This window comes from Adiantum capillus-veneris, chromosome 7 (assembly GCF_014529385.1).
Source record: "Adiantum capillus-veneris isolate H3 chromosome 7, ASM1452938v2, whole genome shotgun sequence".
NCBI classification, from domain to species: domain Eukaryota; kingdom Viridiplantae; phylum Streptophyta; class Polypodiopsida; order Polypodiales; family Pteridaceae; genus Adiantum; species Adiantum capillus-veneris.
The window spans coordinates 29,139,980-29,156,612 of NC_140937.1; positions in this window are offsets into that span (position 1 = coordinate 29,139,980).

Below are 16,633 nucleotides of genomic sequence, written 5' to 3' on the forward strand. Positions count from 1 at the left end.
ACTCCTAGATTCTCATGCAATGGGGTTGTGGAAAGTGTCCACTGTTGGAATTAGAAATGCAGAGAAGCACACACAACTTGGAGAAGATGAAGGAAGCTCAAGGCACATAATAGAGAGTGTATTACCTAGTGTGCAATGGAAAGATAGATAGCCCTAGAGTGATGGGCGTATATACAATGCTCGGGGGGAAAAAACTCCTAAAGAGGGAAAAAATGCCCCGGCGGTCCTAGTGTGTTCACACACATCACTACCACATGTATATGGTAACAAATCCCCCTGGAGTGATGCGGTGAACGAGAGCTGGCACATGAGTAAAGGGAAGTGCCATGCCCTGAGGACATGATCAGTCCACAAAGGGGAGTAAGACCAAAGCTTTGCGGAAAGCTTCAAGCTTCTCACAAGACAATTCCTTTGTGAAAAGATCTGCAAGGTTGTCCTGTGTTGGCACATAAGCCAAGCTAATCTCTCGTGATGAGAGCCTCTCCCTTACATAATGGTAATGCACCTCAATGTGCTTTGTGCGAGCATGAAAAACTGGGTTCCTCGCAACTGTCAATGCTCTCTGACTGTCAGTGTAGATAGTGTTGGCAATGTCCTGTCCAACACCCAAATCAGCCATAAGGCGTTTGAGCCATACACACTCAACCGTAGCTGTGAAGATTGCCTTGTACTCAGCCTCACAACTCGAAGTGGCCACAGTAGGTTGCTTCTTGCTCAACCATGATATACATGAACTGCCAAGCATGAAACAAAAACCACTTGTGGATGCTCGCGTGTCAAAACAACCAGCCCAATCTGATTCCGAAAAGGCATGTAAGTCTGGTGGCAACGATCTCCCCTTGGGATAAAACAAGCCAAGATGTAAAGTACCACTAAGTTAGTAGAAAATCCTCTTGACAACCTACCAATGCTTAGACCCTGAGCTATGCATAAATCTGCTGACGTGTGAGACTGCAAACTGAATATCCGGCCTTGTGTTGCATACATAAATGAGGCAGCCAACAACAGTTTGGTAAAGAGTGACATCAGCAGGATCGCCAGCATCATGTAGACTCAACTTCAAACCTATTTCCATGGGAGTGGAAATAGGTTTGCAATCCTCAAGTCCAAACTTACATAGTAATGTCTCTATGTAACTTTTCTGACAGAAGGAAATACCACCATCACACTGCTTAAACTGTATACCCAAGTAATGATGCAACAGCCACAAATCTTTCATCTTGAAAGTAGCATTCAAATCAGCCTTAAATTCAGCAATATGTCTCTCATTTGGTCCAGTGATCAGTAAATCATCAACATAAAGAACCACAATGAGAAGCACATCACCCTCACGCTTTACATACAATGTGCTTTCTGCTGGACTGTTACGAAAGCCTCGTTTAACCAAATGAGTGTCAGCTTTCTCATACCAAGCACGAGGAGATTGCTTCAACCCATACAAAGCCTTCTTACATCTGCACACTTTGTCCTCTTGTTCTTTTATGACAAAACCACGAGGCTGTGTTACATAAACTTCCTCAAATATGTCACCATTCAAGAAAGTAGTAACAATGTCTGATTGATGTACATCCCAACCAAAATGAGCTGCCAATGCACATAGAAAATGCATAGTAGTCAATTCATTTTTTTTGTGCATAACCCTTCGCAACAAGTCGAGCCTTATGGCGATCAATCTCACCATCCGGCTTGCGTTTCAACTTGTAAACCCACTTCGTACCAATGGCCTTTTTTCCAGGAGGCAAATCACATAAAGTCCATGTGTCATTTTCTATGAGTGCATCATATTCTGATTGCATGGCATCCATCCAATTTTCTAAATTCTATGCTTCATCAAAAGACAGAGGCTCCTCAACATCATGTAAGCTAGACACAGCCAAAGCATAACAATCTGATGCATAAGATGCATGGCGAGAGCCTCAACGAGAACGACTAGACAAAGGTGCATCTAATTTACTGTCACGCAAAATGTGCACTAGCCATTTTGGCATACCTCTAGCCTGCTCATTTTCAGCCCTTTCCTCATCAAGTACATCATGTACATCTGCATCAGTAATAGGCTGATCTAAAACATTTTCAGAAACCCCCATAGGCTGTACATTTGCCTCTTTAGAACTTACATTCGTATTTCCACCACTGAAAAGAGGCAACAAAGTGTCATAAATGTCCTGTGAGCTTACATTACTGTCTCTAGTACATGACAGCAAGGGCTGAACAAAATCTTCCACAAACACTACATCCCAAGAAACTAGAATACGTTTTGTTTGCGGATGATACAACCGAAAACCTTTGCTTTCAGCACTATAACCAACAAAAATACATTTGACAGCCTTATCATCCAATTTTTTGTGCTGCACTTGTGGCACCAAAGCATATGCCAAACAACCAAAAACATGCATGTGCTCAATAGAAGGCTTTCTCTCATGCAATGATTCATATGGAGTAACAGAGTGCAAAGCTTTCATAGGACACCTGTTAAGTACATAACTGGCACACATGATGGCCTCAAGCCAAAAAGAATGCGGCAAAGCTTGACTTTTGACCATACATCGTGCCATTTCTATTAGTGACCTATTTTTCCTCTCAACAACACCATTTTGCTGAGGTGTATAAGGAACTGTACATTGGTGTTTTATCCCACGACTAGCCAGAAATGCATTAAATTCATGAGACATATACTCCCCCCCTGGATCGGAACGGAGGGTGCCCATAGTACATTTCGAGACATTTTCAGCCATAGCCAGAAATTGTTTGAAGCACATAAAAACTTTGGACTTCACTTTAAGCATAAATACCCATGCATGCCTGGAGTAATCATCAATGAAAGTCACGAAGTACAGGTAATTGCCCAAGGACGGAGTTTGCATGGGCCTACAAACATCACTATGCACAAGCTGCAACCTGCATGTGGCCCGAACTGAACCATCCTTTGGAAACTTAGAACGCTGCATCTTACCCAAAATACAGCCTTCACAAACATTTTTGACAGGTGCTTCAAGAGGCGGCAAAGAAGCAACCATATCAGATTTTTGCAAACGCAGCAAACTGGCAAAATTCAGATGACCCAAACGTGCATGCCAAAGTTTTGCATCTGAAATAGCCCTTGAATCTGCAACAGCATTTGCAAAATTTTGTCCACACTTGTCATACAAAGTGAGCTTATACAACCCACGGCACAAAAGCCCAAATGCAACAATTTCATCACCAAAACTGAGATCATGAACTGTACATTTGTCATCCACAAATTTGACTACAAGTCGAAGTCTAGTAAGTGCGGATACAGACAAGAGATTCTTCTTGATCCCAGGTACATAAAGTGCATCAACAAGTGTGAAGGAACTGCCATTAGCAGCAGTGAGCACAATCTTTCCAACTCCCTGAACTGGATAAGAGGCATTGTTGTCACAAGTGACTGAATTCCCACGAGGGAAAGACTCGAGAGAGGTAAACAATTCACGATGTGAGGTAATGTGATTTGTAGCACCACTGTCAAAATACCACACATGTGAATCTACAGCAACTGACAAGCATGCATCATGGACAGCAGGATTGTAAGTGCACTCTACGCTAAAAGCCCATTCTGCATTATAGTCTCCTTTCACAGAAGACTCAACAATGGTTGCATTTGTAGTGGAACCAGCATTTGCAGTGGAACCACCCTCTTTATTCTTAGCCTCTTTGGTCTTCACTTAGGAAATGACTTGATCAAGTGATCATTAGCTTTACAATAATCGCAACGCATCTTCTTTTTGCCCTTATCACCAGAATTGCCAGACGAAGTGCTGCCAGCAAAAGCATTAGGAGCAGAATTTTTACCACTCACATCAGAACCATAAGAAGTGGCTGCATTACTGTTACCACCCTTTCTTTGAGAAGCAATAAAAGCCTATTTAACTGCACATTGCCTAGTCCTCTTTTTTCTAGAAAGTGACTCTTGCAATAGCAATGTGCATAATGCATCAAACTTGACAACTTCAGGATTTCCTTAAGTCATCAGTCTCCAAGTACTAGCGAAAGTCTGGTAGGAATTTGGTAAGGCATCGAGAATAGTCTGCACAAGAAAACTGTCTGAAATGACTTCACCTGCAGAAATAAGTTGCTCATTGATATCCTTGACACTGGCAAGGAAAGTGTCCATATCATCTTCCTCATGCATAATCTTTGACTCCAGCGCTTTACGCAGCAAAGCAATATAGCCTCATTGCGGCTTGCATAAAGACCTGCTAGAATATCCCAAGCCTGTTTTGCAGATTTTGCTGAACGGATGTGAGGAACAATGGTGCGCTTCACAGACAATGCAATCAATGCATGAGCCTACGCATCCTGAACATCCCAATGATCTTGTTCTACCGTAGGCAAAACAACTCTAACAGCTGCAATCCTTGCAGCAAGACCTACAACATCCTCAACATCGCCTACATCCTCAGATTCAGGACGCTGTCGGGGGATATGTGTTCCCTACGTGGCGCTGGGCCTCTGGCTGTGGGAGGTGAGAAAGAGAAAGAACAAGAACAATTGATGCAACTGACTCTAGTAATCGCCGTAATCATCAATTGATTGATTAATATGTTTGAATACAACTTAATCTTTACCCAAGGAGGGCTGTTAACAACGCCGTCACTTGGATCATCTGATGACTAGGAGTTTAAGCTGCCACTTTACAGAATTAATCAGGCTGTTAACGACACCGAGTTTAACAGAATGATTAATCAAACATTAGTTGATGATGGTGATGAAAATTTTTCTATGTCACCTTATCTGCTTCAAATACCTCACGGATGCTGCAAGCTTCAATTCACTTAATTATTGCCGTTCGCCTGCTCTTCAATTGCTATCTGATGATTTAACCCTTGCTTTGCCTGCCTCCTACTTTCCTCTTGCATTCTTAATCATGGCCGCTCATCTTATGCTTGAGGAGAGAGAGAACTTCATGCTTGCTTATGTATGTGAGAGATCCTTGGTTTTGCTTCTCAAGCATGAGAGCGAGAGACTTCCTTCTTGCTTTGCCATGGTTCTTAGGCACGTTTGAGAGGTAGCATGTATCCTGCTTCAAATCCTCCCTTGCCAGCTTTGCTAGCCGAGGTCTCCTTCTCCTCTTTTGTTAACTCCCTTCACGCCTCTTGCCGAGCTCACCTCGCTTTGCCAGTCTCTTTCTCTAATATAAGGCTCGACTCCTTCTTGCCCCTTCTCTATCACGGATCCTTGTCGAGAGAGAGAGAGAGAGAGAGAGAGAGAGAGAGAGAGGGAGAGAGAGAGAGATCGAGGTTGCCCCAAGCTTGCCTTCCAACCTTTTCCTCTTTGTTACCCTATCTGGATCTTCTCCTCGCCCCTTCGTGCCTTCGAGCTCCTCGCACGCAATTGCCTTGACCAAGCTCCGAGCCTTGGCTTCTTCTTGCTCAAGCTCGAGAGGGAGAGAGAAGGATTTCCCCGAGCATGAGAGCGAGAGAGAGGGAGATTTTCTCCATGCTCCGACCCCTCTCCGCCTTCCTCCTCTTCGCTTCCACTCTCCTCTCCCTCATGTGCTTGCCATCCAATCCCATGCAAAAGGCGTCCCTTCCTTTCTATCAATAGCGTGCTCCCTCCCTTAGCAACAACGGCACCGTCGTTGCTAGGGAGCATAAGTTACTGCCCTTGCTGATGTGGCACCCGAGGTTTCGACCTCCTCCAAAAGCGCCATGCGTGGCACTGAAAGGGCTTGCGCAAGCATGCTGAGCAGTTTTCATTTCAGTTGCAAGCTTGTCCGAGCATCATCCCTGCCAGCGCGGTCATCTCCCTCTTCCTCTCCTGTGCACCTCGCTATTGAACACCATGGCACCTCTTTTCTTTAAAGTCCTTCGCTTCACACCAGTTAAGCCCCTTTTTTTTCCCATTGGGCGGCGGCCTATTTGGCTTACCATGCCCTTTAGGTGGGTGGCCGTTAGGTTATGAAGGGCACCACATTTGGCATACATATGGGATGAGGCAATGCCAAGCAAAACAATTAGGCAGCCTTCATGGGTTAAGTTGGGTGGCCTTTTGGCGGCCGGCTTCCTTTGTAAGGGCACCACATTTGGCATGCAAGTGATGCTTTCATAAAGGCGCCACTCTGTTACAATATCGGGCAAGGCAAGACTCTGAAGAAAGTAGAAGGTCATCACCCAGAAGAGGCATGGTAGCTTTTTAAGAATTCTACTTCCCATAACAACATTGCAAATAATGCCAAAAGTTGCCTAGTTCAGTTGCGTCGGCAACTGACACCGACCTTAATCCAGATTATCCAATCAACCTGGACTGTATCTGACAAGCCGTAAATTCCTTTAGACGTCTTGAACTGCATAGAATGCATACAAAACATGTAGGGCTATAAAATTCCTAGATGGCACACTGCCCAAGCCGACCTGACTGGCACGGAGCCGGCCCCCGGTCAATATTTAACAGCTCATATCTTGGTAACCGAAACTCTGATCGCTTATTTGGAAAGACCGACGTTCTCCACAAAGTGCACACTTCAGGCTTGTGCATTCATTTCATTTCTGTCACCTCAGCTGCAGTTGCCCAATCCGGTACGGATCTGCAATTGAGTTGAACTTTGAACTGTCATAACTTCTTCACCGTACCTCCAATCGACGAGCCATAAAGACAGGTTGTTAGAGCACTTCAAGCACTGCAGTTCTATATCATAATTATTCTCACTTCAAGAAAACTCATTTTTGGAATCATTAAGACATTTGTTGACCCGTTTTAGATGCATTTGGCATACATTAATCATTAAACTTGGCCTGTTATCAAGCCTTGATCACTGACCATAAATCAAGTAAGCTTGATGTATATTTTTCTGGCATCTTTCTTAGCATGGGAGCGGAGCTGCACGACATCCACCCCTTCTGAACTTGTACAGCCTCCGGTCTGTGCCAACAGCACTTCAATCTGCATCTGCTATAGGTACCTTAAGATCTTTCTATCATCAGACTCACATAACTGGTAAACATATGAAAAATGAAATAAGGTTTATACCCTATCATCAATGTTCTAGCTTAATCATTAGGTAGCTGTCCATCAAAAAAATCTCTAAACTATATCTATCGTATCTTCAAAGCATTCAATTATGAATATCCTGTTTAGTAAACCCCGCCAGACTCAAGTGCTCCACTTAATGATGCACATGGCTTGACCATTAAGCTCTCTTTAAGGAACTCTGTCAAGCTCAAGTATGCCTTACTCTGTCTGCACACGGAATGGCCGTCAAGTCCTTTACTTCAAGTTCTCTTAGCAAAACCAACTCAAAAGGTGTAAAGATACTTTCAGAAATTGTCCAAAGAAGTTAGCTGGAAGCCAGCCATGTAATCTTATTGAATGCATAACCAAAACTATTCTGACTTAGCATAATCTAGAAAACAAAACCTTGTACCATGCAACCTACTACATCAGATAGCTGGTCCTCTTCAACTTTGCAACTGGCACTTTAGTAGCCCCCGAGATCAAATGCAAACCAATGATTTGCCCCACTGTGAGTATTCCTAAAAAACATTTGCACCATCATCCAGGATCATAGGGCAAATATAAGAATTTCCAATCATTATAGCATAAACATACATTAACCCACAAATCTTCATGCAAACCGCCTGGATCATATGGTATGTAAGTCAATTGCCCAGGACCATGCATATATATGTTAGGTCGTGGGTCAAAAGCTAGCTCAAAATCCCCTACATCATAGGGTAACATCAGATCCCATATAGCATCAGGTAGCATCAGATACTGCCATATCCCGTGTGCAACTGGCTCATCCAATTGTCGATCATCAATCACAGGTAAAAGCATTGGCAGTTCACCTTCACTCTCACTAGTATTGAAATCCCAATCATGCATATCTGAAAACATCAAGTCTCTGTTAAAATCCTCTTCATTAGGCCCAAAAGATGCATCTGAAAAAAATCTCTATCTCGTAGAGGCTCAAAATCAAGTAGTGCATCATCTAACAACAGCATAAGTTCATCATCTACTGAATCTAAACAAACTCGCTCATGCATGAATTTGGAGTGATTGGTATCCTTAGCATCTGTATTTGAGGACCCTTCTAAAGCTTCGTCTAGTAAGCACATAAGGTCTAGGTCCACTGCTTCAGAAGGTTCCTCCATCTTGCACTTCTCAGGCTGTTGTAAACTAAGATTTCCACATGTGACATGCATACTAAATGCATCTGCTGTAAATTTCTCTTTAAGTCTTTCACCCTCACCCAGATATCTTTGCACTTCTGTAGCACAAAGTTCAGCATGCACATTGAAAATTTCATCTACTGCTCTGTCTGTATCATCGGCGCTCTTGATTAGAGAAGGCCTTGGTCTCTTCTCCATAAGTGGAACCGCCAACGTCAAGATGAAACCAATCATATTCAACATCAAGAGATTCCACTTCACTATGCACCCCCTCTGAATCATCATCATCAAGTTCATGATCATTCTGCCATAGTGTAAGTCCTATCTCACAAATTCTCGATAGAGAAGAAGTTTGCTCCCTCTTTAAATCACCAGCATCAAATTTATGATCAGTCTGCCATAGCGGTAGCTCTAGGTCACAGAAACTTGTCAGCAGAGAAGGAGTCTGCACCCCCTCTGATTCATCATTATCACATTCAAATTCAGGTTCCCACTTTAGTAGCTGCGCTTCACAAAAACTTGTCAATGAAGGAGTCTGCACCCCCTATGAATCAACATTTTGTAGATCTTCAAGCACATACTCTTGCTTAGCCAAGTCCTCAAAATCTGGTACATCCAAATTCGCTAAATATAGTATACCAAAAACCATGGTCTTGCTGCTCTCAACAGTAGCCATGCTTTGACCTATAACATTTGTATCATTAATCAACTCTTGGGAAAATCCTGTACCAGTATCTTCAATCACCTCTATATTAGAATCTGTACCAAAAAAAATTTGCTCTAATTCTAGTTCAGTAGCAAAAGTATCAGCTATAACTGAATCTTCCTGCATGTCTACCTGAATATGGCTGCCCTCATTCACCTGGACATCTTCCTGAGCTTTAGCCAATTCATTGTCTTGATCCCATGATTTCGTTTCTTCCTGTACTATAGATACATGTTCTTTGAAAAATTCACCCTACGTAGTTTGAGGTTGTAGAGACTCACCCTCAAGGACTTCTACTTCATGAAAGGCATCTGCAAACCCATACTTCTCATACACATCTTTGACTATGTGTTTATCATTAGCCTGGAAGAAGGTAGCATCATGTACAATAAACTCATCATTCACAGCTTCTAACTTTGATCGTACTTGTCCTCGGATATCTACGTAGTCCGGTAGACTTGAACTTTGTTCTTGATAGATTTCATACTGCTCATAACGTGCTTCCACAATAGCTTCTTTGAAATACTCCCAGTCGTCATTGCAAGCTCTGGTAACCTCTTGAATCTGCTCCTTCACATCTGAACTCACTAACTGCTCAAAAGATTTGATCATCAATTCTTTTGGTATCCCTCTTACCTTGGTCTCCAGCTAGTAGCACTCTGGATCGTATCCATCAAAGAGCCGTCTCTCCTCGTATACTGCATCTAAAGATGCATCCAAAGCTTCATACATTTGATTTTTTTTCTTTACAGTCTCTATTTCAAGCAGAGATCCTTGAACCAACACTACAAGAGGTTGTGTGCTCTTGTGACGCTGTCAGCGACGTAAATACATTGGGTTTTTATAACCCCCGGCGTCGCTAAAACCGTCGCTACAAGAGCGTCGCTATAGGCATCGCTATAGGCGTCGCTATAAGCGTCACTATATAGCGACGCCTATAGCCACGTTTACACAGATGACTATAGCGACGCTTATAGCGACGCTACAGAGCCATAAATAGCGACGCTTATAGCGACGCCCGAGAGATTTTTTTTTGGTGGCAGGGCATTGAATGCCCTGCCACCCATCAACCATATTGTACTTGATTCACTTTTTAAAAAAAGTGCAAAGATAGATAATAGACCCAAAATAATCACTCACAAGACGCATTGTTTGCAAAATTGACAATTGTACACATCAGAGGCAAAATGAATTGATTGACAAATGTAATAATGACAATTGTACAACATCATAGGCATAAAGAATTGATTGGCAAAAGGAACTGCGGTGACAAATGTAATAATATACATGGTTCAAAAAGACGTATAAAATCCATCGCTTGATACATAAGCTATGAGAAACCCTAAACTAATGCTATCTAGCTACGGCTAAACTGACGTCGTCTAATCAGACGTCTCATCGCGTCCAAGCGGCGTATCTGTTGGATTCTGCAAAAAAAGACAATAAGACAGCTTTCAGTAAGTATAAACATATAACGACATTTATAAAACAATACAAAAAATAAAAAAGAGTAAACCCTAATACTAACCATGCCGCCGCGAGAACTGAGAATGTCCATCAGGGCGTTTAAGCCCTTCCTGCCTGCGTACTCACGCTCGTACGGTGTGGGATCACGTCCTGTCATCGACCACTGTCAAAACATACAAAGATTTCATTATGTTAAAACTAAAAAACTCATAAACCCTAAACTATCGAACATGCATAAAGAGCAATGTGAAAAGACTTACAAAATCGGCCTCAAATGATGCCCATCCACCGCTCCCCAAGTGGTGCGAGCTCCCTGCCTCTACTCGCGCTCTGGCTGCATCTTTTTGTTGCTTCCACTTGTTGGGATTCTCGCGCGCTGCTTTCTTCGCATTCTTCCAATCTTCTTTGGCCAACCAATCTGGCCTGTTCCACCCATTCTTGATTGCTTTTTGCACTTCGGAACGCTTGTGTTTGCAGTATTCGCGCATTTGAATCTTCATCAGGTCTTCATTGAAGCGCTGATCCCGTGTTGGAACGGGAAACTCATCATGAAGTATGTTGATGACTCTGTTTTTTAAATCACTTGGTACTTCACTCCATTTGTTTAGTATGTAGTGTCTAAACAGCTGGGAGCAAAGACCTTGCATGCGCGAGATCACCTTCTTGCCGTCATCATCCATGATGATGCCGCCGCTGATGTCGACGGAGTAAGGCAAGCCCTCTGGCCGGTGACGCGTGAACCTGGGTGTCCCGGCAGGGGTCTCTAGCGGCGTGTCGATGGGGGTACGGACGTCAGGTGTCTCCACCGGCGTTTGGGCCCCGAAGCGAGGAGTGTCGAGTGGGGTGGCTCCTGGCGGAGTAGGTAGAGGTGTGTAGCTTCTAGGAACAGTCAGCCGTGCACAACCTGGCATAGATGGCGATGCTGTGGCTGGTGTGGGGGCGGGCAAAGAAGGGGAGGGTAAAGAGACTCGTCGAACACGAGGCGGTGTGGAGGCATCGGTGGCGGAATCCCCACAACAACCGCCACCGCCACCACTAGAGCGCCGGTGTCTAGACGAGTGTGAAGCTCGTCTCGTCGACGTCGAAGCTTCGGAGCGCGCCGAATGCTCCAAAAGAGAGGGAGATGCGGATGGTGTAGGAACGCGCGATGATGCACCAGAGCGATGACGCTCCACGTACCACTGCCTCTGCTGCGGTGACAAAGAAGAAACAAACTCCTCATCATCCATACCTGCATTAAACACACGAATATTTAAACTTAATATTGAATGAATAGAGTAGACAATGACGTAATGACGCATATAAATACAATGACGCAATGAATCGAGTGATAGAAGAGGCAAGTCAAAAACTCAGAATTTTCAATCAAAAGATGTGAGCGCGAGTAGAAAAGAGCGTTATACACCATGGAAGGTACTTAGAGAGCCAGAGCTTTTACAACACGGAGCAAAATTGTTCAAATACAATATTTGTGGCTTTAAGAGATCTCTCTCTCATCCTCGCATAACTCAGCATGACTTCCTATATCTATATAGAGCTCTCCGTTTAAACACATATCCTCTGTTTCATTTTGTAGCTCCTCTGCATGCACCCCATATAGAGTAGTAGCATCTTGATGCTCGTCTGGCACCACCGTAGCGGCTTCTGATTGAGCATCTTCTCTGATCTTCTCCATTGATGTCGTTGTGATTGGCACATGGTAGCCTTCATACGTCCTTGCACTACGAGGGGCTACCTCTATGACGTACCACCAGTTTGATGTAGACTTTGTAGGATGAAATATTACTTGCCAGAGCCACATAACTTACATGAGAGCTTTCAAGCACATAACTTGTAAAAGGGGGATGTTAACTATTTATATACTTACTTGTTCACAATGCTCGGGTAGTACGAAAGTGTCTCTTAGGTCAGTCCATGTCTTAGTAGAATCCACCTCAAGAAAACTAGACTCTCCTCTACGCACAGTAGCGTTGCGACCCTCCATGATTATCTTGAACCATTGCACGTCGAACAAGTCGACAAAAAATCCTCTGTAATCGATCCTCAAAATCTCTTGCAGCGTGCTGAAGTAAGTGAGTTCCGCTACCACAGGATCTGCATCAGAGGAACGTCGTCGACTAAACTGTTCAAATTTTGCCATGATTCCACAATCTTGAGTAAAACGCTTTTTGTCGATTCGTTCCACCCTAAAATGTCGACCTTTACACCATGCTGCTGTGTATGACTTATACTACAACGAACAAAGATTATGAGTGGCCGTTCAAACGTTTAGAAATAAATTCACTAGCTAGTCGTACATTGCAAACTTACCTTGGTCGCGCAACCCCGAGAGTACTCCCACTCTTCTTCAGTCACTTCGTCACCGCATTGTTGTGCGCTTTTCAATTGGTTGTGCAACCATCTTAAGCTCATGAAGGTTGGTAGGCTCTCCAGAACCGCTGGATAGTGCATCGGTGGTCGTCTTCCCCGTCTCCACTCGATTCGTGCCCTTTGTCGCTCTTGCTTTGCATCCTCATATTGTGAAATCCACTTTTGCATCACTGGATTGTGAAGCATGCAAAATCGGTTGATTTTAGCCTCTAGATCTTCCGTCATCTTCTTCTCAACACCGAGATTGCACATGACAATCCCAGATATGCGCTCATCATCTATGGTTCGCCATAGCGTGTCCCGGGATTTATCAAATCCGTCTAGCCACTCTTCAATGTACACTAGGGACTCTGATACCAACCAACCTTCTGCCATGCTACCCTCCGGACGTGCCTTTTGACGCAAATATCCCTTAAGCGTTTTCATGAAATGCTCTAAGAAGAACATCCATCTGGAATGAACTGTGCCAACTATTTCCACCTCATCAACTATGTGAACAAGAAGATGCACCTGAATGGTTAGCATGGTAGTAGGAAAATGTTTCTCAAACATGCACACAAGCTCCGCAGCATTTAGTTTGGCGAATGGTATGGAGTCTACGTTGATCTCCTTTTGTGAGATCCATTGCACCAGCTTTGCAAGTTTGTAGATTGTGTTACGGATGTCGAGAGACAAACATCCCTCAATGGCAACCGGTAAAATAAACTGTATAGTATGTGCAGCAATGATATTAAAGTCCACATTTTATGCACTGATATTAAAGACCACTATGAACGTACCTGACACATTTTATGCCAATCGTGTGACTTCAAACCGGTAAGCTTTCCTTCTTTAGTAAAACACGTTCGGAGCGAGTGCATTACGCTAGTGGGGGTCCGCAAAGATCGAATGGCCTCTTTTACTTTGCGTTCTTGGGCTCCTGTGAAAATCCATGGTGCTTTAGGGAGTTTTATCGATCCATCAGACGCTATTTGCGGCCAATATTGCTCCATACGATCCACATTTCTAAGATCAACTCTGGCTCCCAAAGTATCTTTCTTGCCGGTCAAATGGTCCCATAGTAGATTACCCACATTCTTGAATATGTGCATTGGATCGAGCAAGTGATTGATCATGAGTCGGGGCCAGTATGGTAACTCGTACCATAGAGATAGTCTCTTCATCCCTGGAGGCAATCCGTCATCGCACATCTCCTTCTGCTCTAACCATGCTTGTGCAGACATCCTTGGTGGCTCTCTTCCCAAAAAGCCGTCGCGTAACACATGATTCTCTGGAAGATACGCTTGATGACCTTCGTAGATTTGCTTCTTCAGTGAGGGTGCCCTAAGTGCATTCAGTCTAGGTCCACATGTGACACATGCTCTATATCCGCTTGTTTGAAGCCCTGCATGTATACACATGATAATAGATCAACTATGGAAAAAAACAATATTTACAGTGTCTGAGTAGTGAGTGTCAATAGATCACCTGAGCATTCTGTTAGCCCGGGATAGTCATGCATGGTCCACATTAGAATGCCTCTGATCAAAGCATTCCGTCGTCCTGTGTGTCGGCTCATATCCACCACCTCTATGCCAATCCACAATTGTTGTAGCTCTTCCAATAGTGGACGAAGATACACATCCATATTCCCCACTTTATATCGCCCTGGCACAATCAAGCTTAGCCATAGGTGCCCCTTCTTCGTAGTCAACCACGGGGGAATGTTGTAGTTGACGATGACAACGGGCCATACACTGTAAGATGTTGATCTTTGACCAAATGGATTTACGCCATCCATAGCCAGGCCTAAGCGCAAATTTCGAGCTTCCCTGGCAAAATCCGACCATGTTCCATCTATATGTTTCCAGGCTGCGCAATCTGCAGGAATTCGTAGCACACCATCCGAAGATTTATTCTCCTCATGCCATGATGCTAGGGCGGCCATGGACTTACATTCGAAGAAATGCTTGATTCGAGGAAGCAGAGGAAAATGTCGCAAAACCTTTTGTGGAATTTTTGTCCCGTGGAGATCTACTCGATATCTTTCAGAATCACATTTCGGACACTTCTCCATGTCTGTGTATTCCCCTCTAAAAAGAATGCAGTCATTAGGACAAGCGTGGATAGAATTGTAATCCATCCCCAAGTTTTGCAAAATCTTTCTTGCTTCATCTCGGGAATCTGGCATCACATTGTCAGCTGGTAGTATGTGTTCTTTCAGCAATCTACACAACATAAAAATATGATACAGTCGTGTAAAAATATATTAGATCATTGTACATTTAGAGTTCTATTAAAGTAAACTAATTGTAATAGATCACCTAAAAAGCGTTGTGACGCTAGTGTCACTCCATCCAAACTTTGCCTGCATGTTGAGAAGAACCAGGAGTTCTTTCAATCTAGACATACGTGCTCCATTATACAATGGCGTATCGGCTTCACTTTTCATATCATCATAGATAAGCCTTCCTGAATCCATGATCGTCTCGATCATTTCATCAATCTCGGGCTCAAACATTGCCTCGTTGGGAATGTGCTCTGCATGATCATCCCCCGAGCTGTCAAAGGCTACATCTTGTGGCCTCACATATGCTGCTTGACCAACGCGTCTGCGAACACGTCTATTGGGTTGCAAGATTGCTGCTTGTTGGCCAGCGTCAGAGTCCGACGAGTTATAATTGGCAACAACTCGATCTATAATAGATGGATCGAACTCGCCAAATTCGCGAACGTGCTGCAAAGAAACACGTCTTGTCCATCGCACAGCATGCTTGCATTGATTACAAGGACATAAGACCCTCGTTGAGAGATAGGTGTTTCGGTTGGATGGTCCCACATCCTCGTCGCTACTCATAATGAGGATAAAAAACTTATAACCTGGACAACAAATTTAATATTCTATTGGCATTCTTTGTCTTCTCTCTCTCTCTCTCTCTCTCTCTCTCTCTCTCTCTCTCTCTCTCTCTCTCTCTCTCTCTCTTTACCTCACATTCTCTAGTCATGTCCAATCCCCGCACACCTCGGTCTAGAGGTGCACGGAGATCAGAACCACCGGGTTATAATCTCATCTTTATTGGTCAATACCTATATTTGTGGGTACAAGAAATCTACACACCCATGTCTACATGATACTGCATGTAGTGGACAAAACCCCTTTGCCTCTTCTCTAGCTGTAGCACTTCACTTCATCTTAACATCTTTTCACAGTAGATCTTTTCACTGTTCGTCTAACTCTAAACCCTAAACCGTAAGTAATTCTTGCGTGGACTCGATCTAACGTAAATAAGCGTAAATCTAAATAAACGTAAATCTAACTAAAAATAAAGCTAAATCTAATTTAACGTAAGTCTAATGACTAAAGGTTGTCTAGATGGTCATTGTGTCGGGGATGTAGTGACTCTTGCCGCCCTGAAGATCCACCTTCTTCCCTATCTTCTGAAGACATTTCACCAGTACTTTTGGATCGATGGAGCCCACCATGAGTGAAGACATCAATACCCTATATTCCATTGAGGGCTTTCTTCACCCGCTTCATGCAGGCATCGCAGTCTATGGAGACCTAAATCTAATCTAATATAACGTAAATCTAAATCTAGCTTAAATAAACGTAAATCTAGTTAAAAATAAACCTAAATCTAATTTAATGTAAGTCTACATATAACCTAATCTTTAACGTCTTTTAAGATAGTTTCCTACGACGTTATAACTCTCTTCTTCTTGTGTGTGTGCGCGTGTGTGGATGTGTGTGCCAATAAAAAGAGATAAATGGTATAACCTTTCTATCACCCATGCCAAGTATGATAGATTGATTATGTCATTTCCCTCTTGAATAATAGGTCTTGAGTTCAACTCTTCGTCGGCTAGATCTTTAGGTCTTTTAATTTTAATTAGTTTCCTACGACGTTAAATTAGTTTCTCTCTCTTTCTCTCTCAATGTGTGTGCGTTTTTTTGGATCGTATGCATGTTTTCTCTCTC